Here is a 27,823-nt window from a genome sequence, read left to right as displayed (position 1 = left end):
ACACTCCTCGTCTGATCCGAACCTGGACACCCGCTCTGCAGCCTCTTCTCCTCTTTTTCTGACTACCTGGACGTCGCCACATCAGGTATTCCCGGGAGGAGGGGGAACACACAAATGGAGGTGGGAAAGTTTGCTTGTAGCTATCCCAGTCATGAAAGAGGCATTCCATTGTCTCTTTAATTTTAAAAAGAGAGTCGCGATCATAAATCTGTATTGCACTCACGCAATCGCTATCCGTCAAAGCTGATATGACAGCACACACAATCAGGAAAATAACAGAAAAACGACATGGTAACAGGCAAGCAGCAGCCGGATCCATATTTTCTAGTAGGTGCCATGGAGAAAAAAAAATCCAGACTAAGAGGCTCTACTGTTACTGAGAATTAAGCTCCCTTTTATTAATAGTTTTTTAATAGCATAGAGAAGAAACAGAAGATAAACACTGATGTATTCTCAGTGCACTAAAGGTAACAAAAGGTTCAAATTTTCAAAAGGAAATTTTACAGACTCATTGATGTGACTGAAAATTCCATGCTGCCACGGGGGCAGATTTTTTTTTTTTAGCAAATCAAGTCATCAAGATGTTTCCATAGATGTGTGGTTACAAAGTAAATACAACTGCCATGAAATAGAGATTGTGTGTATAAGCTAAACAACAGGTGATGTCAAGTGTTGCACACAACTGCATCCGCCACACAGTGGAACTACCTTGGGTTGTGGATGGCAGCCACCCAGGGAGAAAACCGACTCAACCCAAAAGCACCCATCTATCTTCCAAAATCAGATATTACATGATGTTTTTTACTTAATGGGTTGCTTAACAATGAGCACCTGCATGCGGGATCTTGCACAGATGAGCATGCCACATGTGTCACGGGTGGCGCATACATGGCTGGGACTTGCACGTTTCTTTCCATGCTGTTTTGGTTACCTCGTGGGTAGTTCCTCCATCTCAGTGTCACCCAGCGATCGCATTCCTCAGTGTTTCTGATTGACCGCTACTCTTTATAAACCTCAGCGTCCAGGCACTCATCACTGAAATGTTGACTTTGCTTTCATGTGGAACACGCCCGCATATCTCCTGACAGTTTTGTATCTGATCTCTCTGCATGTCTGTTCCTGAGAGTTTTTTGTGGATCGCGTGGCGCTACTTTGCGCGCTCCTTTTTTAAAGTTTTTTTTTTTTTCTGACAAGCTATTTATTGTGTTTTTGCGCAGTTCTCCCTTTTTTTCCCCAGTGTAATTAACCCTACTGAGTTCTGTGGTGTTTTCCTTCAGAGGTGAACTTTTGTTATGGACTCTCAGTGCCATCTGCTGTCATAATGGTGCATTACTGTCAAGTTTCTTTTTTTTCCCCTTGTTGCTGAGACTCACAGTGCCCTCCACTGTAACCCACAACCATACAGTTAGACAAGCAAGGGTGCAGGTTAGGTCAGGTCAAGTCTGGCAGTCTATGCTGGTGGTGTATGATGGCACATCCCCCACCTGTGGAGACAAACGGTCCTTTAATTTCTACCGGAGGTAGCCACTGATCTGCCACAATTAAATGATACATAGGCATCCTGAATGATTAATCAGCTTGTGGCAGAAGAGGGAGAGGTGGAAAATGTGTAAGACAGAGCACATCCTAGACATGCTGCCAGTCTATCACAGATCAGACAGACATTTTTAACTAATACAGGCCAACATCCACAAGCAGACAGCATTCTGTTCACTGAAGGGTTTTGAATAAAAATCATGCATCTTCCTGGACAACAGCCATCATTAATCACTTGTTAATGCCATTTTCAACCTGAAAACTATAGCATTTTCTAAAATTAAAGTTCATTTGGAGTTTCACTGGTCAGATATGTCCATATTCATTTATTGTCAAGTTGTAGAGTACTCGATTAGTTCTGTTGTGCATATTACATTTCCTGTTTTTTTCTTTTGTTGTTTTCTTTTTCTTGTTGCTTAATGCTGACAAATTATACTGTATTTGTTGTCTTTCCAATGCCTGATTCTGTTTTTCTCTCTGTTTGTGCACCGGCAAAATTTCCTGTATATTCATTATTAAATTGTTTTGTCAGTTGTGTTGGTAGCATGGCCCAAGCAGAGGGTCACCCCTTTGAGTCTGGTCTGCTTGAGGTTTCTTCCTCAAATAATCAGAGGAAGTTTTTCCTTACCACTGTCACCTGTGTGCTTGCTCTGGGGGTTGGTAAGGTTAGACCTTACTTGTGTGAAGTGCCTTGAGGCAACTTTGTTGTGATTTGGTGCTATATAAATGAAAATAAATTGAAACTGAAATTTCCTGTATATCAACAGCATCTTTCCATACCTGATTTTGGACACTCTCTGGAATATGGACGCTGTTCTGTTGTTACCGTGTGTTTTATTTACTACCTTGCCTGCCTCACTTTTTATGGATCTTCATTTGTGTTAGTCCCCCACACTCTGCCACGTTCCTACCAGCCTTGGGGTCCTTATGACCTTTGCCTTTGATTTAACATTAAAGCACTTCACCCTAAATTATGCAGTATGGTAAGAGTTATAACTGTAGATCTGAACCTGCCAGGCACCAGTGTCATAATTTCTACTTATGAGAAGAAATAATGGTGCTTTTACAGTCGGAGCTGTCAGCACTGCCCGTGCTTAAAATACAGGTGGAAATACAACTGTACGGGCACCATTACAGTTTGTCTGGTCCAAGAGCCTCACTTGAACATTCAGTAAAGAAAATTACCTTCATAAAAAAGTGTGTAAAAATGTAGCCTTGGATACACACATAACCAAGAGCAACAACAACAAATGTTATGTACTTTGTGTAAGAATTCGACTTGGTGGATTTAAAGCCGTTCTGAAAAATCCTGAGTTCAACAGTTTTAAATAGAAATAGATTCAATTTATGTAAATAAATCGAAGAGTAAGTATGTTTAGCTTCCTGATTGTTGCTTGGGGTCACCACAGCAGATCAGATATACGTTTTCATATTAAACTGGGACAAGTCCTACAACAGACTCCCTTCCTGACACAACTCCATATTTCATGGAGAACGGACATGGGTGGTCTTGAACTGGGAACCTTATGTTTTTGAAGCAAGTGCACTGAACATTTGGCCACAATGCCCCATAATCATACAAAAATGAAGAAATTAAAATTATCTTAAACTGTGAGAGACACCTCACAGTCCCTTGCCTGTCAACTCAGGGGATAACATACGAGATGGGTATTTGGCAGAATCAAGTCCAGAAGCATTATTTGCCAGCTGTTCTCTTCTGGTTTAAACAACTGAATGGGCTTCTCAGTGTATATAGCCTGAAGGACAACCACAACAAACAAGGAGACATTTCTGATTTTGACAGATTTTAGGGAGACACATTGTCAGAAACATTGTTAAGATGTATCAAGTACACCTATTAAACACCATTATTAAACACCTGTGTTTTACCGCTGCAAAAGATTTTTTTTTTTTCCTCATTTTCTTTTGCCTGTCTGTTTGCCTTGCTGTTTGTATTTATGGAGTTTGTAGCTGAGAATTGCTCTGTTAAAATCCCCCAGAATGATGAGCAGGAAGTCTGGATGCTTCCCCTCCACATCTGTGTTCAGGTCTGCGAGCCCAATGTCTCCATTAAGCACACTTGAGGTAGAATGTTAGGGCCCCTTCACACATAGTACGAATGTGGTCAAATTGAGCATGAAGTGCGCATGAATCAGGAATCGTATGCAATACGTGTAAAATTGTAGCTGCCTCCAAAACCTTGTACACCTGTTGCTACAACTATTTGTGTACACCAGCGGCTGAAAGACAGAATGTGCACTGTGAGAGCCCATCAAACCCTCTTGCGGCAGGTGTCGGACAAATTCCAGGGCACACACACGAAGATCTAACACCACTCGCTTGGCACTTAGAAAATATGTGGCCATTCACACTATTAGCATGACAACAGTCAACAGACGATCACTGTCGAGCTGGATGTGAAAATGTCTAAGTGTCCCCATGAGCGTAGCTTTGCAAACAGACACGGTGACGCATTGGTGTGTGTGCTGAACTGACAGGGGGTGTGTCCGCCCACAGAAGCAGTTGTGGAGATCTGTGGTTCTGGACGTCACATCTGGGGAACACATACCGTGTTTGGATGGACATGAATTAACAACTGCCCACTGTGACATGCATGTGTCTGCTTGTTGTCCTCACGTGGACATACATATAAACATATATGGCTGCTGCAATGGGCTGCAGCAAATCCATGCATGAAATGGACCATCAGATCATAACATGCAGCGGGCGATCTGAATATGTCACGTCACCCCCGTGAACTTTTTTCCCACATGACCCTGCATCTGTGTGCTATCCACAAGACACGTGTGTCGGGTAGGACACACGCGCGGGGCCAGCTGGACCACACCGCCCAGCAGATATGGACATGATAAGATTGCCCTGCTTTCCCATTCTGTCATTTCACGACTGTACATTTGTGACCATGGGTCATCCTACAGAGGAACAGACAGTTTGTACTTGTATTGTCAGCTTGATAAGAGGGATTCAATTAACAATGCGAGGTTTTATATGGTGTGTGGTTTTATCTTTTTTAAATACGTCCATGTCCTTCTTGATATCAGGCATTTCCCGCACCTATTACAGGACAGCGATGGTAGCTCAGTCGTAAAGTGTCTGGCTGGCAATTAGAGCTTTTGGAAAGTGCAGGTTTGAATCCCGTGGGTGGCATGTAATTTTTATGTTTTAAGCCCCGTTTACACATAGACGGTAAGAGCTCCCGGAGCGTCCCAGAATAGTTTTGGCCGTCTTAAGGATCACACACCGTTGTTAACGCCAGCACTAGGGGGCGTGGCTTAGTTCCGGCTTTACCGGGAATCGTCGAAAAAATTATTCAAACATGTCGAATAATTCCGGGAGCGCTCCCGGAGAATTCGGTTGTGACGACGGAGACAACGCGAACAACGGCGTTTGATACTTTTTAATCATCGTTTCTGTTGGGTATTTTTCTCCTCCAACATTTTAAACCTTTAACAAGACAAACAGAGTCAAGAAACACCAGTGAGGACAGAAAGTCAAATTTTACGCGCGGAGTGCAGTCAGGCTGTACACCAAGGGCTACACTAAAGTCTGGCCTGCTTTCCGCTCTTTTTATTAAGAGACTGCCCTCATCACATAAACAAAAAACTGTTCCTAAGGGTGGGGGGTGATGACGCAAGACAAGTTTCTTCCCGTACATAAACGCATACGTCAATAAGTGCAGCTGTAAGGAAGAACACTTTCTTTTACAACAGGTCAGCACATCTCGTTCGTCTGTTGCAGTTATCAGCTGTCCTGCATCTGCCTGAAGTGTCCTGTCCTTCACACACTCCTTCACACTAAGCACCACATCACAACAGTCAAACGTTCTCTTACTCCCAGTCGTTAGAGGCTGCGAAAACAAAGTTATATTATAATAATAAGTACATCCAGCCCTTCCTTACAGCTCAGATTGACCCCAGAGTGCTAAAACAAAATTGAATTCTCAGGCTTGGTTAAGACAGGTGCAAAACAGCACAACACCGTTCTCATGAGAAAGAAGACAAAGCTAAAACAAGGTTGAATAACACGTACATTCTCAGGGTGAAGTGCAAAACAGCACAACACCGTTCTCATGAGAAAGAAGACAAATGTACAAATGTTTAACAGTGATAACATATATACAGAATCTTTAACATTCCCCTCCTGTTTATCGCCTGTTAAACATACAGTAGGCATCACTCAGCTTAGCACTTCTTTTTGAGATTTTCACTAAGAGGTTCATCATGGTATGTTTTCTCTATAGGCTTACACCCAGAGGTGATGTCATCATTGTCACCATCATCGGTGTCTGGGTCATCATACTTCCATTGGTCTGGGTACAGGCCAGGAGAGCCATCGTCCTCCTTGTCGTCGTCTGTCCCCAGAAGTGGATATGATGCTGGACCCCCTCCTGGTCCTGGACTTATTGCTGTGGTTATCATTCTATTTACAAGGCCTCGGAGACATGGAATACAACAACATCCACACAATGTTAGAATTGCAGCAAATACTGCTATAGACACTAATAGTGAAGAAATCAAAGACCTCCATTTTCCCATCCCTTCCAGCCACCAATCCCAGCCTTCGGTGTTTACTCCACTGTGCTCTTTCATCTCCTGTTCAACGTCCTCAGCCCGTCATGGCTTGAGTGAGACTGCCGTCTGCAGCCGTGTTGTTGGGAATGAATGTGCAGCATTGTTCTCCGAACATGGCACAAACACCTCCTTTCTCTGCCAACAACATATCCAGAGCAATACGATTCTGGAAGGCCATAAGGGACGTGGCTTCTAACTGTGAATGGACAGCCTTAAATCCTTCCTCAGTCCAATTTCCTAATTTCTGTACATTGTAGTGGATGTAGTTTATTCTGTCCACGTTTTTATTAATTGAACACCACCAACAGATGGAAGATTCGAATCCAGCTGCTATTTGATCAACCAGTTTATACTCGTCAGGCACTCCCCTGGGGACTCCTATTGCGTCAATATATGTTGGATTTCCCACTCCTTTCCAATCTCTTTTTACTCTATGTCTGGCTATGCCTTTATGCCAATCTTCAGAATAAGAGAGGCTGCATATGTCGTAACGTCTTCAGGGGTCATGGGTATGGCTTCAACTGGTAACAATAATGATATTAATGCACAATAACCTGACACATTCCGTGGCAGTCTGTCAAAGATTCTGTTATCCCCACACCACCACCATACGTCACTCCTCCCGACAGGTTTGAATGTGGGAGTACTATGGACCACATTCTTACACCAGGCGGTGTGGTTTAAGCTACCCAAAGTCTTACTTGTCCCTGTCAAGTGTACACATGTATGGTTAGCATGCCCAATTTTGCTTGAGAATAAAGGTTTAATCTTAGTCAATTTGGTCACTGGATAGATCTTGTCCCACTTAGAACAATTGTTGTTTGCCGCAATGTATGTCTGTGTCATAGCAGTCAGTAGACAGTCTTTGGGTAATGCTGCCGGTATTACCTGTAATATAGGTCTGGGTCCCATACATACAACACAGTCCTTCTTTGCTGCTAGTCCTGCTTGTTCTGCCATTAAAAGCCAATTGTTATTTTGTCCACTAATTCCTGTAGTTACTAGGAACCAGTCATCTGCCTTCATGTCTTTTGTGCCTTGTACAGACACCCCCTTTGCTTGTATGGACACCCCCTTTGCTTGTATGGACACCCCCTTTGACGTACTTAATTCGGTCAATATTGGTTGTTGTACTCTATCTGTTTCACAGAGGAAGAAATGGAAATACGGATCTTTTCCTTGTTTGTATACCCAAAGGAGGAACAACCAACAGTCTCCCTCTATATCAGGTGGGAATATGGTTCCTTTTTCTGTGGTATTCACCACTATAGACAGCTTATCATCTGTTTGATACATTTTGAGAATTTGACTCTGGTACTTAGCCCACTCGGTTTGTGCCCATCTTGGTGTCCATCTACTCCATTCATCGGCTACCAACGTTTCCCATCTCCTATCTTGTTGATCGTTGGTCATATACCATGAGAAACTATTTCCGTTAATTAGTCCCTCTGTCACCATCCGGCATTCCATGGGTAAGACCACTATATGGTACAGAGATGATCACAGAAGTATTTCTAGGAATGCAGGCTTGTACACCAAATCGGTACGCATTATTCCCATCACAGCTATGTACTGTGGCATTTATTATCGGACTGGGGTCTTCGTTACTTCTTTTTGGTCTCTGCAATCTGCGGATGTGATCCTTATTATCATGTCCCGTGCTCATGGCTTTTAATAATAATCCCAATTCAAAAAAGAAAAGTAGCATAACAAGGACTGTCCGTGGGGTCCAGATACCCTCGTTCTTTTTATTTTTTCTTTCGCCATTTCTGCACACTACAGCACACCTATGTCAGAACAGTGGCTTCTTAATGTCTTCTGCTAGCTTTCGTGTCTAACCTGGATCTTAACACCAAGCTCACACACTATTACTAGTCTTGTCCTACTGTTCTTACTGTTTGTCTGTGTCTGCAGAAATGACTTTCTTACAGTGAGTTAAATGAATCCATGTACTTCTTTCCCCAATTTTCAAAGCTGTGGGTGTTGTGAGTAGTACTTGATAGGGCCCTTCCCATTTAGGTGAATGCCAGTGTTTTCTCTTGATGCTTCTTATCAACACCCAGTCTCCAGGTACCACTTTAGGGTCCTCCTGTGGAGAAATGGGATCATCAGTGTTTGGAACTCTCCCTCGTTGTCCTTCTAACATTTTTTCTCATGTAATCCGCCAAATTGGCTTCCTCAGGTACATCCCAAATTTGTCCATAATATGGCAATCGATATTTTCTGCCAAACAATGTTTCATACGGTGTCAACCCCATGGTACTAGTTATGTTTATATACATTTTTACCAAATCTACACAATGCGTCCATGGTCTGCCTGTTTCCTCCATTGTCTTTCTAAGTCTGTTTTTTACTGTTCCATTCATCCTTTCCACTAATCCGGCGCTTTGTGGATGATAAGCACAATGATTTTGAGATTAACCTGTAGTGCTTCTCCTACGTATTGCACTATTGTATTAACAAAATGCGCTCCATTATCTGAATAGACTGTTTCTGGTATTCCAAATCGTGGGATGATGTCTTTGCATAATGCTTTAGCCACTGTAAGTGAATCTGCATGTTTTGTAGGGAACAATTCTACCCATTTTGAGAAGGCATCAATTATGACTAAACAAAATTCCTTCCCTTCATGTTTACTCAGCTGTATATAATCCATATGAATCACTTGAAAGGGATATTGTGGTGTTGGAAATTTACCTCTTTGGGGTCTCAAATTGCCTTGTGAGTTGTGTTTTGCACATATCATGCATGCTCTACAATGCTGTTTTGCATATGCATCGAACCCATAAAGACAAAAAATAGATTGCAATTGCGATATCATACCCCCTGATGAGACATGCGTCACGCCATGGCTCATAATAGCTGCCCATTTAAACATATTTTTTGGCAATATGGGTTTCTTTTGTGGTCATACGTACAAGTCATTTGCATACGTAGCTCCTTTAGTTATCCACATTTGTTTTTCTCTGTCAGTTGCCTGCTGTTGCATGTCAGCAAGCAGTGTATGACATAAAAGCAAATCTGGAGTAGTTTCCTGTACAACAAAAATAGAAGAAGCTGCTGCTGCCTCTTTTGCTGCTCTGTCAGCAAAATCATTTCCTTTTGAAACACTGTCAGAGCCATTGGTGTGAGCCGCACATTTGCATATAGCAATTTGTTGAGGCAACTTCACAGCTTGCAGTAGGGCAGTTAGGAGAGTGGCATGAGTCACTGGCTTTCCAGATGATGTCACCATTCCACGCTCCTCCCACAGTTTTGCAAACACATGCACTGTGCTGAAAGCGTACTGGCTGTCTGTATAAATTGATACGGCCGTACCTTGAAACAGATAGCAAGCTGCAGTTAAAGCAACTAAGTCAGCTGCTTGTGCTGAAAATGACGATGGCAATGAAGCAGAATCTAATACTTCTGAATTTGTGACGACAGCATATCCAGATTGCGTTTGTCCATAAGCATTTTTAGTGGAAGAACCATCCACATACACGATTGTACTGTTTGGGATGGGTGTGTCCCGGAGGTCTGGGCGTGCTTTCGTACAGACTGTTGCTACATCAAGACAATTGTGCGGCTCACCATCCTTAGGTAAAGGTATCAATGTGGAGGGATTCAATGTTGTACATCGCTCTATCGTAAGGTGTGGCTGTGATAATAGCAAGGACATGCACGAAAGATGTCTTGCTGGGGACAAAAGGCTCATGTTTGTCTGCAACAGAAGTGCAGAGACTGCATGTGGAACTTTCAATGTCAGCTGATGGAATAGAACAACATTACTGCTACTTTGAACAGCCATAGAGGCTGCAACAACAGCCTGTACGCATGGTGGTAAAGCACTTGCTACTGCATCCAATTTAGATGAGTAGTAGGCAACTGGCCTCAATTTTGAGCCATACCCTTGAACCAAAACACTAGTCATGAACTTATTCTTACAATCAACTGTTTGAATGAATGGTTTACTATAATCTGGTAGTGCCAAAACTGTGGATGACACTAATGTTGTTTTACTTTTACAAAGGCTTCCTCAGCATCTTTGTTCCATTCCAACACGGTTGACATTGAAATATCATCTTTGTACATCAAATCAGAAAGTGGACTAGTCAACTCTGCATAGCAAGGAATCCATGCCCTGCAGTAATTGTCAATCCAAGAAATGACATCATCTGCTTTTTGGTTTGTGGTTTTGGAGCGTGCAAAATTGCTTCCTTCCTGTCAGACAGGATCGTGCGCCCTGTGGCTGATAATTCATGTCCTAAATATTTTACTTTATCCCTACACAACTGAACTTTGTGGCCATTATCAAATAAGAAACATAATAATGCTACTGTGTCAGTTATGCAGTTTTCTCGTGTGTCAGAGGCAATCAAAATGTCATCAACATACACTAATAGTTGGCTATCTGCCGGTGGAACGAAATTGGCTAAACATGCTGACATGACTTGAGAATAAATAGTTGGGCTCTCTGCGTAACCCTGCGGTAATCTGGTGAATGTATATCGTTGTCCTTTAAAGGTAAAAGCAAACCAGAATTGACTATCTGGATGTACTGGCACAGAGAAAAATGCATTACTTATGTCAATTACTGAGAAACTATTAGAATTTGGTCTCAGCGAATTTAACAAGGTGTGTGGATCTGGGACGCATGGTGCTCTTTTAATCACAGCAGCATTTACTGCCTGCAGATCTTGAATCATTCTCCACCCCACTGAGGGCGGAGCCTTTTTTACAGGAAATATGGGTGTGTTACATGGTGAATCTGGACATGGCACTATTACTCCTGCTGTTAATAAATCCTCTATTACTGACCTGATTCCGTCAATTGCATCAGGTTTCAATGGATACTGTCTTACACATGGTCTGTATTCTGTTTTTGGCCTTATAACTACAGGTTGTGCATTTTTAATCAGTCCTACGTCTGAAGGACCTGTTGTCCACAATCCTGACGGTACTGAAGAGAGAAGAGCATCTTCTTCAGGACTCAACTGAAACACTCAGGATTGTGAAGTGGACACATCAATGTGTGTTCCAGCTGTCAGCACCAATGAGACATTAACTGGCACTTTATACAACTTGGTTGATGGACTGAACTCCGTTCGTGGTCCAACTCTGCTCCAATCAGTGGCTGACAAAGCTGTTATGACTGTCAGTCCCAATTCTTGCCATTCTGTCAAATATGGCTTACAAAGTGACATATGTAATGGCATACCTGTGAATCTCAATTTTGATACATCTTCAGTGGCGCCTGTTACTGTTATGACAGCTGTTGAGTTGCCATCATGGATCAAAGCGGTCATTGTCAGCTTCACAGGTGAAACATTTTTCAATTTAGTTTCATAGTCACCATCCGGACCTGGAGGATCTTTATGCCACATTGTGACATGCAGGTCAGGTGGTGACATCTGTTGTTCAGGATTTTTTAGTAGGGCTGTCGCTTGCAAGACGACATCTTTACCCCATCCTGCAGCATCTTCTTCTGAAATGTCAAATGTATAGTAATAGTGGAATGTGGGGTCATCGCTTTCTTCTCTTACCATGTTAACGCCTCCTGTGCGTTCAACAACTAATTTCCCTTGTTCCACAATTATGGACAAGCCCAATGCAGTCAATCCGTCTCGTCCTAGGAGGTTAACTGGACATTGTGGCATGCTCAACACTGACATAGTACACGTCAGGCCAAATGGATCTGTCAACGTTATGGGTTTGGTGATAGGGACGTCTGATGTTTGTCCATTTGCAGAGCGAACCCTAAAGATTTCGTTGCTTAATTGATGGACAGGTATGTTGTCATTACATGTGGTTCTACATGCTCCTGTATCACAAAGGAATGTCACTGGTCGTCCATTTACCAACAAAGTCACTTCTGGTTTTGGTACCGGATTTCCCAGCAAGGCACACAGATCCATATCACAATCAGACTGCCTGTCTGATGTGGAATCATGGATTATGGATTCTAGTCATTGTGGATACTGTGGCTGCGGAGGATTATTCCGTTGTGGAATTCTCCCTGCTGCTCCCTCAGTAGGTGGATTCGGACAATTTCTATACATATGTCCCTCTCTTCCACAGTTCAAACAAATCAGGGGACCACGTGGTGGCCCTCCCTGTCTGTGCTGCTGTTGTGGTTGCCAGGGTCCTTGATGTTGTGGCTGTCCACCTTGTCTATTTTGCCATGGCTTTTTGGGGCGTTTGCACTGCTTCTGCTGTCTTAAGTTACCCTGCTGGTAATATATTTCATCATCTCCATGTGCTACATACACTCCTTTGTCGCTGTTTCTGGTCTTTTTCTGCTTTAAGACTTCTTCTGCATGACAGCAGTGTGTATGTGTTTCTTCCAATGTGCCTGTAGGCAATCCAATCCAATTTTTCTGTATCCAAGCTTTTATATCCTTATTGGAATGTTGAGTCAGAGCGTTTTTCAATTGTTGTTCATACACAGGTGTTCCTGGCAATATGCCACTATGGACCCTAAATACATTCTCAAATCTGCATCTAAACTCTGTCCATGGCTCTCCTTCTTTCTGAGTTGTCCTGGTAATTTCAGTATAATTTATCTTTGGTCCTAACACTCCTTTTGCACGTGTAATCATAGCTTCCACTCTTGTTTCTAAGACTAGATCATCATGTGTCAGTGGTACGCCTTGTTGGTCTGCAGGATTCCAGTCTCCGCGTACCTGACTCCATTTAGGGCCACATGCTTTCATCCACACCTGTTGGACTTCAGGTCCATTAAGGTGGTAAGATGTTCTAATGTTTTCTATATCCTGCAGAAAGCCCTCGATATCGACATGTGGCGATGGTATCATGTCGACTGCTGCTTTGATATCATCAGCATTCCATGTCCGATAAACGAGCATGGTTGATAGCTGTCCTGCTGTTCCTGCACGAGGATTTGGTACTTCTATCATAGGATAGGCACCTCCCTGATCACTATGTTCCACCATGGGAGGGGCTGTAGGCACTTTCACCTGACTGCGTGTTTGTGGTTTTTCTGGTTTTTCTCTTTTACCTTAGGTTTTACTGCCAAATCATACTGTGGTGGCGATACATCGTCATCCTCTGGTAGAGGAGATAAAGGTCTCTTTGTCACCGACGATCCAGCCGGCGGTGATTGTTGAGGCTGTTCTGGCTCTCTGTGCTGAATTATCACATCTTCTTCTGCCTTACCTACAGCTTTCTTTTTCCTTGCTTTCTCTAATCGTCGCTTCTCTGCTCCTTTCTGTCTGTTCTCTGCTTCTTCCTCCCAAAATGCCACTAAATCTGCCCCTACTTTCTGCATCTTTTTCTCATCACCTTTATGTTCCCGTTCTAACTCCTTCTTCAGCTTTTGTATGCTGATCAGGTTCAGTCGTCCGTCAAAGTCATGTTTATTTATCCAGGTCTCCAATTTCTTTGTTGCTTTTGGATTTTTTTCCTCCATAAATTTCCAGTCGTCAGTTGATAAATTTTCCTTATTTTTAGACGTCTTACCCCCCATTTTTATTATATTTTTTATCCCTTGTTATAATTTGGACTTCAGACGGGGGCACACCTAGGGTGTTCTAAATCTGAAGTTTTCACACTTTCTTTGGACGTGACAATTAATTTGCCGTCGTGTGGTTGATTCCTTTCACCTCCCCGTAGGAAGCGGAATCACTTGCCTGCTGCTTCCACACGCACGGTTGTCACTAACGTTGTCCAAAGTATTACACTTTCACACAGTTATTTACACTTACACAATACACTATGTACACATAGAAACACTTTTAATAATCGTACGCGTATTCTTATGCCAGGGGAGCTCGCCCTCCCGTGAAATTTAACTAATGTCTTGCATTAGGGGACTCCGCCGTCCCTGCCAAATTTAACTGCTTTTTTATAGTGCACGTATTTCTACCCGGGATTTCCTTTACGTATTAAAACAGAGGAGTCCGTATCCTCCTTCCGGAATTTAACTACGTGCGTCCCTCGCAACCGTAGAGGAGTCCGCCCTCCTTACAGAGTTTAACTGTGTTTCATTAACAGACGATTCTGTATCAGCGCTTACGGAGTTTAACTGTTTTATGTGATCACTTTTATCCCCTACCGGTACGCGTATATAAACAGAGGAGTCCGCACCCTCCTTACAGAGTTTAACTGCTTTGCATTAACAGACGATTCTGTATCATCGCTTGCGGAATTTAACTGTTTTATGCGATCTGATCACCACTCATTCAGTACTGTTTACAAAGAAATTTTACTCACTGACTCGACTTCCTGTGTGTCTTCTTCGGGAAAATCTCGTCAACCAGACGATGCCAACGGTGGTCGACAATTGCAGACACGATCAATCGATCGATCGGACCTTGGCCAAGGATTTACGTCTGGACTTGACGACCTCCGCCAGACACCTCCGGTGTTGTTGAGCTCCCGGACGAGCCCCCAGTCAATGTTGGGTATTTTCTCCTCCAAACATTTTTAAAACCTTTAACAAGACAAACAGAGTCAAGAAACACCAGTGAGACAGAAAGTCAAATTTTACGCGTGGAGTGCAGTCAGGCTGTACACCAAGGCTACACTAAAGTCTGGCCTGCTTTTCCGCTCTTTTTATTAAGAGACGCCCTCATCACATAAACAAAAAACTTGTCCTAAGGGTGGGGGTGATGACGCAAGACAAGTTTCTTCCCGTAACATAAACGCATACGTCAATAAGTGCAGCTGTAAGGAAGAACACTTTCTTTTACACAGGTCAGCACATCTCGTTCGTCTGTTGCAGTTATCAGCTGTCCTGCATCTGCCTGAAGTGTCCTGTCCTTCACACTCCTTCACACTAAGCACCACATCACAACAGTCAAAACGTTCTCTTACTCCCAGTCGTTAGAGGCTGCGAAAACAAAGTTATATCATAATAATAAGTACATCCAGCCCTTCATTCCCAGCTCAGATTGACCCCAGAGTGCTAAAACAAAATTGAATTCTCAGGCTTGGTTAAGACAGGTGCAAAACAGCACAACACCGTTCTCATGAGAAAGAAGACAAAGCTAAAACAAGGTTGAATAACACGTACATTCTCAGGGTGAAGTGCAAAACAGCACAACACCGTTCTCATGAGAAAGAAGACAAATGTACAAATGTTTAACAGTGATAACATATATACAAAATCTTTAACAGTTTCATCCTGCCCCTTCCTGTAGTGCCGCAGTTTACACCACCGTAATTGGTGGCCAGTGTTGTATCCCTAATCAACGGCGTGTAAAACGGTGATAGAGCCCACATCAGCATCCTCAAGGGCGTTTTAACTGGCGACAGAGGCAGACAAAACGGCGGCGCTAGCGGACAGTACGCCGTTCTAAACGCCACCTCCTGGTTAACGGTGTTCCAAACGGCCGGTAGGCGGCAGTCAATATAAAAAACGCTAATGCGCTGCATGCAGGCCTCTCACTCGCAGCCATCTCCAGATATTTTTGCAGAGAAGCACCAGTATGCCTCCTAAAAGAAAATTGGCAGTGGCAAGGACTTACCAAGAGGTCTGGTTCAGAAACAGAGTGTAGTCCTGTGGTGGAGACGGAGCAACACATTGAGGAGGGGAAAAGGAAGGAGAATAAAAGGCTGAGGATGATCTCCCTCCCCCTGCAGTGACAGAGGCATGTATTCCTGCTGCTTCAGCCTATTATACTCTGGGGGCGGTGCCTATATGCAAAAGTTCCTGGAGTAATGCAGGATTTGCCTGGATAAATCCAGCCGTACACAGGGCATTATCGGCGGCAGCAGAACACCGCCGTTCTCACGCGCGTCTTAACCTGCGATTGTAAAGGATAGAACTGGGTATTAACCCCCGTTGCCTGACGTGTGTCGGATGCTACGGCGTCAAAACGCCGCTTTATTCGGCAGATTTAGCGGCGTTTTATCCACGTATTTGCGGATAGTACATCGGCCAAAACGCTGGCGAAATGCTCTGCCCCTTTCCACCGCGAAAACAGCCGGAACTACCGCAAACTTCGGTCTACGTACTGCCCGCCGACAAAACCGTCTATGTGTAAACTAGGCTTTATTTCACAGCAGCTGTGCAATGTGGTTACACATGCTGCAGCTGCTCGCACTGTGTTCCCGTGTGCACGAAACTGTCGCAGCATGTATTTTTCTTTGTTTTTTTCACAGCAGCTGGGCAATGGGGTAACACATCACGCAGCTGCTCACACTGTGTTCCTGGTTGCACAAAACCATCACAGCAGCATCATGCACGCCTGCCCGTTGGCTCGATGTTTTCGTGTTTCGCTCATATGAGCTGTTCCCCATGACTCACCCTGATTTATACTTAGTCGTACTCTGTGTGAAGGAGCCCTAAACACTGGCCAGCACAATTGAGGAGAACTCCTGCTGTGAATACAACAGGTTACAGTTTATGAAAAAGTTTCCAGCTGAGGGCTGCACATCCTCTTCAACACTGTGACATCTGAACACTAACCTTCATTTACATCAAAGCATGTTTCGCCTCACCTCGTCTTCCCAGAGAGCTCCGTTACATGGTCTGCGCACAGGAACTGGAAGCTGGGCAGGTGTACAGCACTGTCGGTCACATATTCACTGAGCCAGGTTTCAATGTTTGGTGAAAACCAGTGAAAAAGTTTCAAAAGATGACAGTCCAGTGTTTATGAGCTCGTCCCTGGTGTAAGCAAAAAGGAAGAAGAGGAGACTGCCAAAAACCCCAAACAAACACAAAATCCACAAAGTACGAGAGAGCACAGTACCAAGGTGGCCATCTGGGGCACAGTCACCATAGCACTCTTATGCCTTAGCACCATAGCACTTCTTTTAGTTTGCATCTCCTACAAAGAATGTAGTCCACCTGTGTACACCTTCCTCCACTCATGTCATCCAATGCTCCTCCCTTTTCTTAAAGTATGTATTCACCACAGCCATTACCATCCTTTTTGTAAAATCAACTACCATCTGCCCTTCCACATTCCAGTCCTTGACACTATATCTACTCATTACTTCCTTATCACCTCTGTTCCCTTTGCCAACGTGCCCATTGAAGTCCGCTCCTATCACTACTCTTTCATGCTTGGGCACACTCTCCATCACCTCATCTAACTCACTGCAGAAATCTTCTTTCTCCTTTGTCTCACAACCTACCTGTGGGGCATATGCACTGATGATATTCATCATTACCCCTTCAATTTCCAACGTCACACTCATGACCCTGTCAGACATTCACTCCAACACACTCTTAACATGCCTTTCCTTTAAAATGACCCCAACACCATTTCTCTTCCTATCCTCACCATGATACCACAACTTGAACCCACCGCCTATGCTTCTGCTCTTACTTCCCTTCTACTTGGTCTCTTGCACACACAATGTCTACTTTTCTCCTCTCCATCATATCAGCCAGCTCTCTCCCTTTACCAGCCATACTACCAACTCTCACTTCCACTGTTCTAGTTTTCCTCTTCTCCCACTGTTTCCTGAGACGTTCTCCTACTCTTGTTCTTCTTCGCCCAGCAGAAGCCCAATTTCCTCTGGCACCCTGTTGGGAAACAGCACCGGTGGTGGTCATTGTTAACCCGGGCCTTGACCGATCTGGTATGGAAATTTGATTTAGCTTGTTTTATGTCAGATGCCCTTCCTGACAGAGCCCTACTCATTTATCCAGGCTTGAGACCGGCACTCAGAGTGTACTGTCTGCACACTCCATGTGGCTGAATTATTTTGGAATAAGGCTGTAAAAAAATGTGAAAAAGTGAAGTGCTGTGAATACTTTCCAGAGGAACATGCTGGAACATGCACAGAGGCATGCTACAAAGCCAAAATTTCTAAGTAACTATTCATTAAAAATATTCAGATTAATATATGATAAAGATTATATATGAGAAATACAAGGATTATAGTTGATACATTTTTTTAGATAAGTCCTGGGATGGATGCAAGAACATTCTGAAATCACTGAAAATATCATAGATTCATTTACAGCAATCATTTAGAAATACAAACAGTGCGGTCACTCTGCTCTCTGTGCTCCTGATCCAGACATGGGAGACTTGAGTTTGAGACTTGGACTTCAGTCGGACCTAAGTTGCACAAACAGTGACTTCACTCATGACTTGCAACTCAAAGACTTGAGACTTGACTCAGAGTTGAGGTTCGAGACTCATGAACAGCACTGGCGCACAGACTACTTTGATTTAAAAAAATGGCCGCACATATAAGCCTTATGTGCAACATCACTGTTTCCATCATTTTATAATTGCTCTCTGTGTAGTCTGCAGCAGAAACTGATTTGCAGCTCGGTATGTGAAGCTTCATTTCAAGAGGAGTCACAGACCTGTATCAGATCAGTTTAATTTAAGTAACGAAGCCATAAAGCTGTTAAATGCACTCCAATGTGAGCAATAATGTGGCATAAATAGACTGGATGTCACCAAAGTTATTTCAGCTAAGCACTAGAACACTGTCGCAACTGACAGAATGACGTTTTCCACTTTGTAACAAAACCAGACAGATAGGTTTTCATTTCCACATATTCAAAAATTAAGTATAAAGAAGATCTGATACGTTTTCTTATTTCAAAACATGAGCGGCAATTTAATTTCCACTTCAAATATTGACTTGCAGAAGAAGAAAAGAATAAATGTCTTCAGTATCAGCAGGACTTGTAGAGCAGAAACTGTGATGACTTCGAGTGAGCCCCGAGTGGCTCATCGTTCCATCAGGCCAAAATTAGCTTAACTGTTTCCTCTCATTTGGCACAGTTTGGGGTAAATAGGTGTGATGATTTATCTTCACCAGCAAATTATTTTGTCTTGAAAGATGACACACAAACACAGGGGCGCCCGTCACCCTGACCAATCATGAACAAAAACAAATATGGATCTTGGAATAAAACATGCTTTCTTTTATGCTAGCCGTAAAGAATCTGTTAAAAATTATTTTAAAAATAGAAGGGCACATCATCACAATATTAACATTTGCAGAGTTTGACTCAGATGTTTTGTAATAATCGTGGTATTGTATTTCTTATATTTGTTTTTCTTTTTTTCCAGTGTCGAGTTGTAATTTTATTAAACCCTCCAAATCGTGACTATCCAGGGTTGGGACCAGGATGCAGAGTTGTAGTCTTACACACCTCTCTGCAGCTTCTCTCCCCCTGCCATCCCCCCAATACCCCATCCCCGTAGAGACGGTGCCTGCTCCCAGACCACCAATAACCAGCAAAAATCTATTTAAGCATAAAAATTCAAAAAGAAAAAATAATATAGCACCATCAACTGCACCACAGACTAAAACAGTTAAATGTGGTCTATTAAACATTAGGTCTCTCTCTTCTAAGTTCCTGTTAGTAAATGATATAATAATGGATCAACATATTGATTTATTCTGCCTTACAGAAACCTGGTTACAGCAGGATGAATATGTTAGTTTAAATGAGTCAACACCCCCGAGTCACACTAACTGTCAAAATGCTCGTAGCATGGGCTGAGGAGGAGGAGTAGCAGCAATCTTCCACTCCAGCTTATTAATTAATCAAAGACCCAGACAGAGCTTTAATTCATTTGAAAGCTTGACTCTTTGTCTTGTCCATCCAAATTGGAAGTCTCAAAAACCAGTTTTAGTTGTTATTATCTATCGTCCACATGGACGCTTTGCTCAAAATGTAAATGAGTCCACCCACCACCTTAGCCACACTTTAGATCTTGTTCTGACATATGGCACAGAAATTGAAGACCTAACAGTATTCCCTGAAAACCCCTTTTTATCTGATCATTTCTTAATAACATTTAAATTTACTCTGATGGACTACCCAGCAGTGGGGAATAAGTTTCATTACAGTAGAAGTCTTTCTGAAAGCGCTGTAACTAGGTTTATGGATATGATTCCTTCTTTGTTATGTTCTTCAATGCCATATACCAACACAGTGCAGAGTAGCTACCTAAACTCTGTGAGTGAGATAGATTATCTCGTCAATAGCTTTACATCCTCATTGAGCACAACTTTGGATGCTGCAGCTCCTCTGAAAAAGAGAGCCTTAAATCAGAAGTGCCTGACTCCGTGGTTTAACCCACAAACTCGGAGAGGAAATGGCATCTCACTAATTTAGAAGATCTTCATTTAGCCTGGAAAAAGAGTCTGTTGCTCTATAAAAATCCCTCCGTAAAGCTAGGACATCTTATTATTCTTCACTAATTGAAGAAAATAAGAACCCCAGGTTTCTTTTCAGCACTGTAGCCAGACTGACAAAGGGTCAGAGCTCTATTGAGCCAAGTATTCCTTTAACTTTAACTAGTAATGACTTCATGACTTTCTTTGCAAATTAAATTTTAACTATTAGAGAAAAAATTATTCATAACCATCCCAAAGACATATCTTTATGTTCGACTGCTTTCAGTAATGCTGGTATTTGGTTAGACTGTTTCTCTCCAATTGTTCTGTCTGAGTTACTTTCATTAGTCACTTCCTCCAAACCATCAACATGTCTATTAGACCCCATTCCTACCAGGCTGCTCAAGGAAGCCCTACCGTTAATTAATGCTTCGATCTTAAATATGATCAATCTATCTTTATTAGTTGGCTATGTACCACAGGCTTTTAAGGTGGCAGTAATTAAACCATTACTTAAAAAGCCATCACTTGACCCAGCTATCTTAGCTAATTATAGGCCAATCTCCAACCTTCCTTTTCTCTCAAACATTCTTAAAAGGGTAGTTGTAAAACAGCTAACTGATCATCTGCAGAGGAATGGTCTATTTGAAGAGTTTCAGTCAGGTTTCAGAATTCATGGTGAAGGTTACAAATGATCTTCTTATGGCCTCAGACAGTGGACTCATCTCTGTGCTTGTCCTGTTAGACCTCAGTGCTGCTTTTGATACTGTTGACCATAAAATATTATTACAGAGTTTAGAGCATGCCATAGGTATTAAAGGCACTGCACCGCAGTGGTTTGAATCGTATTTATCTAATAGATTACAATTTGTTCAAGTAAATGGGGAGTCTTCTTCATGGACTAAGGTTAATTATGGAGTTCCACAAGGTTCTGTGCTGGGACCGATTTTATTCACTTTATACATGCTTCCCTTAGGCAGTATTATTAGAAAGCATTGCTTAAATTTTTCATTGTTACGCAGACGATACCCAGCTTTATCTATCCATGAAGCCAGAGGACACACACCAATTAGTTAAACTGCAGGAATGTCTTTCAAACATAAAGACATGGATGACCTCTAATTTCCTTAAACTCAGATAAAACGGAGGTTATTGTACTTGGCCCCACAAATCTTAGAAACATGGTGTCTAACCAGATCCTTACTCTGGATGGCATTACCCTGACCTCCAATAATACTGTGAGAAATCTTGGAGTCATTTTTGATCAGGATATGTCCTTCAATGCACATATTAAGCAAATATGTAGCAAATATTAAGCAAATATGTAGGACTGCTTTTTTGCATTTGCGCAATATCTCTAAAATTAGAAAGGTCTTGTCTCAGAGTGATGCCGAAAAGCTAATTCATGCATTTATTTCTTCTAGGCTGGACTATTGTAATGCATTGTTATCAGGTTGTCCTAAAAGTTCCCTGAAAAGCCTTCAGTTAATTCAAAATGCTGCAGCTGGAGTACTGACAGGGACTAGAAGGAGAGAACATATTTCACCCATATTGGCTTCTCTTCATTGGCTCCCTGTTAATTCCAGAATAGAATTTAAAATTCTTCTTCTTACTTATAAGGTTTTGGATAATAAAGTCCCATCTTATCTTAGGGACCTCATAGTACCATATCACCCCAACAGAGCGCTTCGCTCTCAGACTGCAGGCTTACTTGTAGTTCCTAGGGTTTGTAAGAGTAGAATGGGAGGCAGAGCCTTCAGCTTTCAGGCTCCTCTCCTGTGGAACCAGCTCCCAATTCGGATTAGGGAGACAGACACCCTCTCTACTTTTAAGATTAATCTTAAAACTTTCCTTTTTGAAAAAGCTTATAGTTAGGGCTGGATCAGGTGACCCTGAACCATCCCTTAGTTATGCTGCTATAGACTTAGACTGCTGGGGGTTTCCCATGATGCACACAGTGTTTCTTTTTATTCACCTCTTTTTGCTCTGTATGCACCACTCTGCATTTAATCATTAGTGATTGATCTCTGCTCTCTTCCACAGCATGTGTTTTTCCTGATTCTCTCCCCTCAGCCCCAACTAGTCCCAGCAGAAGACTGCCCCTCCCTGAGCCTGGTTCTGCTGGAGGTTTCTTCCTGTTAAAAGGGAGTTTTCCTTCCAACTGTCGCCAAGTGCTTGCTCATAGGGGGTCATTTTGACCTTTGGGGTTTTTCTATAATTATTGTATGGCTTTTGCCTTACAATATAAAGCGCCTTGGGGCGACTGTTTGTTGTGATTTGGCGCTATATAAATAAAAATGATTTGATTTGATTTGATTTATTTCCCGACATGGTTTCCATTGGTCCTTGTGACAAGATTGGTTTCCATCAGTGGTTTAGTTTCCCCTCAGTTATTCATTTATTCTCAGAGTGAGGTTTGTTTTTTTAACATTTTTGTTTGTTTTGGATTTGGACTCTGTTGATATTTCTGTTATTCTTTGTGTTGATTTCTCTTTACTGTGGTGGGTTTTGTTTATTAATGCAATTCAATTCACCCCACGATGCTACACAAGGTTATGGTCTAACCTGGCCAACCCCCCTCAGCAAGCACATAGGCAACAGTGGTAAGGAAAACAACAAAAAAAAACTCCCTCTGACATTTTTTTGAGGAAGAAACATGAAGCAGACCAGACTTGGGCAGATGTCCAACTTCTTAGGCCAGTGCCTTCAACACATTCCAAAAAGGGCTGAGAGGATACAGGTTTTCTTTGCAACCACCCACTCAAACAGGTGATTTCACTGATTAACTGATTCCATCTGCTCAAAGTGATGTTAATTTCAATTTATTTTAATTTATATAGTGCCAAATCACAACAGAGTTGCCTCAAAGCGCTTCACACAGGGAAGGTCTAACCTTACCAACTCCCAGAGCAACAGTGGTAAGGAAAAACTCCCTCTGAGGAAGAAACCTCAAGCAGACCAGACTCAAAGGGGTGACCCTCTGCTTGGGCCTGCTACAAACATAAATTACATAACAATTCACAGAACAATTCACGGACAAATGTACAAGAAATGCTATTGGGGCACAGGACATGTTGTGAAATTGTAGTGACACGGACCCACAACAGGGGGCGCAAATGAACGGTCAATAGATGAGCCAAAAATTAACAATTTAATGTTGTGAAGGAGCACAACGAACATACAGACAATCTCAGAATATGATTACAGTCAATCCACAAAGGTGACGTGTGGGCAGGCTCGAGGATAGAAGACGTCTGTCCTGAGAAGAGCCGGAACCACACAATTTCCGCTGCCACCGAACCAGGTGAATACTGGAGCCGCCAAGTCCCGAATTCCCAGGTGATCACCGTCCCCGACTGTCGGATCTGGTACTGCTGGCGAGAACAAAGACAGTCAAGTATGGGTGTGTGTACACCCCGTAACAACAACGGTGGGAATGCCACCTCCACCTCTCACTAAATATGTAGCAGAGTACCGCAGTAATTCCTCAGGGGAAAAGAGTGCAGTCCAGCACTCAATCAGCTCCCGCAGACAGAGGATAACAGGTACTCCTGCAAAGACTCACAATATACAGATTGATGTGTAAAACACAAACGGCTGAGTATATTACCTCCAATGAAGTACGATATCTCGGCAACGAGGTGGAGATGACGTCTGGTCTTTATGGAGTGAGATGATGTTGAGTAGATGGGTGACAGCTGTCAAGAGATAATGAGTGACAGCTGTCACCCCCGGCTGTGTCCGTGGCGGCAGCGCCCTCTCGTGCCTGAAGCCCGCATTTCAGGCAGGGCGCCCACTGGTGGTGGGCCAGCAGTACCTCCTCTTCTGGCGGCCCACACACACAACAGGACAGGAGGGTCGCCAACACGAATACAACTCCCATCTCTGGATGGAGCTGCACCTTAAACAGAGAGAAAAAACAGAATCAGGCATCAGAAAGACAAAAAATACTGTATAATTTGCCAGCATTAAACAACAAGAGAAACAGAGAAATACTAAGGTGATCGCCGGCCACTAGCCCTAAACTTCAGTAAAAGACCCAGAATTTAGGTAAAGTTGAGGCCGCAGCCCGCTCCAATTACTAATAAATGAATTAAAAGAGTAATCATTAATGTTAATCGGTTAACCTGTGCTGTGCAGTTTCTGTGTTCCCTTTCTGTGTTGGTTTCATTTCATGTCAGTTCAACCATGTTGGGTTAGCTTCCAGTTTTATTTTGACACTGTAATGTTTTGTTCATTATTTTGGTTTCCTGTCATACTTTGATAGTTCCCACACATGTCTGTTTTCTGTGATTTCTTCTCATGCATAAAAACATCTCATGTCCCTCTCTGCCAGTATGCCTTACTCCATTTGCTAAGTCTACTCATGTTCCTAGTTCCCAGTGATTTCTTATTACTGACCAGAGTTTTGTTCCTGCATATTCTTCATTGTTAGCCCAGTCTGACTGCCTTTTTAGTGAATCTGGTTCCTAATCCCCTCATGGATACCTTCACCCTGCTGACAAATTCCCTCCACTTTTGACCACTGCATCTTTAAGAACTTTGGTTAAAGTGCATACATTGAATTTACCTTTGTTGTCAAGGCTAGTATTTGCCCCTTGATCTTCAGTACTTTGATCCTGATTATAAGATCAAGCCATAATAGAAAAATACCACAATTGGCAAGGTTGAAACAGCAAAGTCAGCAATCAGGACCAGAGATGAGAGATGAGTGATCAAGACGAAAGGCAACTGATGGGTGATGTGTGACCAGGATCAAAGATCTGGAGCAAATGTAAATAATAAATGACAAGTGTGACAGTCACAATAACAAACAATGATGCCGTGATCAGGATCAAAGATGATGTTCAGATTTGTAATGATCCTGAGTACATTACATATCACACCAGGGACATGAACATTCTTGACGACTGCTACACCACAATAAAGGACGCCTATCGCTCGGTTTCCTGTGCAGCTTTGGGACTCCCTGATCACTGTCTGATCCACCTCAGTCCTACCTACAGGCAGAAATTAAAATCTGCAAAGCCTGTAGTGAAGACAGGAAAGAAGTGGATGGATGCATCAAGGCAGGAGTTAAAAGCTTGTTTTGACTGCACAGATTTAAGTGTCTTTGAATCTGCATCCACAGACATTCATGGACTTTGTGACACTGTGATATTTTACATCAGTCTTTGTGAGGACCTGTGTGTCTTTCTGCATATAATAAAAAAATAATAAAATCTTTCTGCACATCAATCAATCAATCAATTTTTTTTTATATAGCGCCAAATCACAACAAACAGTTGCCCCAAGGCGCTTTATATTGTAAGGCAAGGCCATACAATAATTATGTAAAACCCCAATGGTCAAAACGACCCCCTGTGAGCAAGCACTTGGCTACAGTGGGAAGGAAAAACTCCCTTTTAACAGGAAGAAACCTCCAGCAGAACCAGGCTCAGGGAGGGGCAGTCTTCTGCTGGGACTGGTTGGGGCTGAGGGAGAGAACCAGGAAAAAGACATGCTGTGGAGGGGAGCAGAGATCGATCACTAATGATTAAATGCAGAGTGGTGCATACAGAGCAAAAAGAGAAAGAAACAGTGCATCATGGGAATCCCCCCCCCCCCAGCAGTCTACGTCTATAGCAGCATAACTAAGGGATGGTTCAGGGTCACCTGATCCAGCCCTAACTATAAGCTTTAGCAAAAAGGAAAGTTTTAAGCCTAATCTTAAAAGTAGAGAGGGTGTCTGTCTTCCTGATCTGAATTGGGAGCTGGTTCCACAGGAGAGGAGCCTGAAAGCTGAAGGCTCTGCCTCCCATTCTACTCTTACAAACCCTAGGAACTACAAGTAAGCCTGCAGTCTGAGAGCGAAGCGCTCTATTGGGGTGATATGGTACTACGAGGTCCCTAAGATAAGATGGGACCTGATTATTCAAAACCTTATAAGTAAGAAGAATAATTTTAAATTCTATTCTAGAATTACAGGAAGCCAATGAAGAGAGGTCAATATGGGTGAGATATGCTCTCTCCTTCTAGTCCCCGTTAGTACTCTAGCTGCAGCATTTTGAATGAACTGAAGGCTTTTTAGGGAACTTTTAGGACAACCTGATAATAATGAATTACAATAGTCCAGCCTAGAGGAAATAAATGCATGAATTAGTTTTTCAGCATCACTCTGAGACAAGACCTTTCTAATTTTAGAGATATTGCGTAAATGCAAAAAGCAGTCATACATATTTGTTTAATATGCGCTTTGAATGACATATCCTGATCAAAAATAACTCCAAGATTTCTCACAGTATTACTAGAGGTCAGGGTAATGCCATCCAGAGTAAGGATCTGGTTAGACACCATGTTTCTAAGATTTGTGGGGCCAAGTACAATAACTTCAGTTTTATCTGAGTTTAAAAGCAGGAAATTAGAGGTCATCCATGTCTTTATGTCTGTAAGACAATCCTGCAGTTTAGCTAATTGGTGTGTGTCCTCTGGCTTCATGGATAGATAAAGCTGGGTATCATCTGCGTAACAATGACAATTTAAGCAATACCGTCTAATAATACTGCCTAAGGGAAGCATGTATAAAGTGAATAAAATTGGTCCTAGCACAGAACCTTGTGGAACTCCATAATTAACCTTAGTCTGTGAAGAAGATTCCCCATTTACATGAACAAATTGTAATCTATTAGACAAATATGATTCAAACCACCGCAGCGCAGTGCCTTTAATACCTATGGCATGCTCTAATCTCTGTAATAAAATTTTATGGTCAACAGTATCAAAAGCAGCACTGAGGTCTAACAGAACAAGCACAGAGATGAGTCCACTGTCCGAGGCCATAAGAAGATCATTTGTAACCTTCACTAATGCTGTTTCTGTACTATGATGAATTCTAAAACCTGACTGAAACTCTTCAAATAGACCATTCCTCTGCAGATGATCAGTTAGCTGTTTTACAACTACCCTTTCAAGAATTTTTGAGAGAAAAGGAAGGTTGGAGATTGGCCTATAATTAGCTAAGATAGCTGGGTCAAGTGATGGCTTTTTAAGTAATGGTTTAATTACTGCCACCTTAAAAGCCTGTGGTACATAGCCAACTAACAAAGATAGATTGATCATATTTAAGATCGAAGCATTAAATAATGGTAGGGCTTCCTTGAGCAGCCTGGTAGGAATGGGGTCTAATAGACATGTTGATGGTTTGGATGAAGTAACTAATGAAAATAACTCAGACAGAACAATCGGAGAGAAAGAGTCTAACCAAATACCGGCATCACTGAAAGCAGCCAAAGATAACGATACGTCTTTGGGATGGTTATGAGTAATTTTTTCTCTAATAGTTAAAATTTTGTTAGCAAAGAAAGTCATGAAGTCATTACTAGTTAAAGTTAATGGAATACTCAGCTCAATAGAGCTCTGACTCTTTGTCAGCCGGCTACAGTGCTGAAAAGAAACCTGAGGTTGTTCTTATTTTCTTCAATTAGTGATGAGTAGAAAGATGTCCTAGCTTTACGGAGGGCTTTTTTATAGAGCAACAGACTCTTTTTCCAGGCTAAGTGAATATCTTCTAAATTAGTGAGATGCCATTTCATCTCCAACTTACAGGTTATCTGCTTTAAGCTACGAGTTTGTGAGTTATACCACGGAGTCAGGCACTTCTGATTTAA

General features: G+C 42.4%; 1 long non-coding RNA gene across 1 annotated transcript in view; it reads left to right on the top strand.

The window, feature by feature from the left end:
* LOC117530059 overlaps nucleotides 1-27,823 on the top strand; it is a 631,671-nt gene that overhangs the window by 271,320 nt on the left and 332,528 nt on the right. The window contains exon 2 of the long non-coding RNA XR_004566175.1: nucleotides 5,172-5,179. This is a non-coding gene — a long non-coding RNA (uncharacterized LOC117530059). The remainder of the gene's footprint in view (nucleotides 1-5,171; nucleotides 5,180-27,823) is intronic.

Source organism: Thalassophryne amazonica, chromosome 2 (genome assembly GCF_902500255.1).
Source record: "Thalassophryne amazonica chromosome 2, fThaAma1.1, whole genome shotgun sequence".
Classification (NCBI taxonomy): domain Eukaryota; kingdom Metazoa; phylum Chordata; class Actinopteri; order Batrachoidiformes; family Batrachoididae; genus Thalassophryne; species Thalassophryne amazonica.
This window is presented reverse-complemented; position numbering and strand designations above follow the sequence as displayed.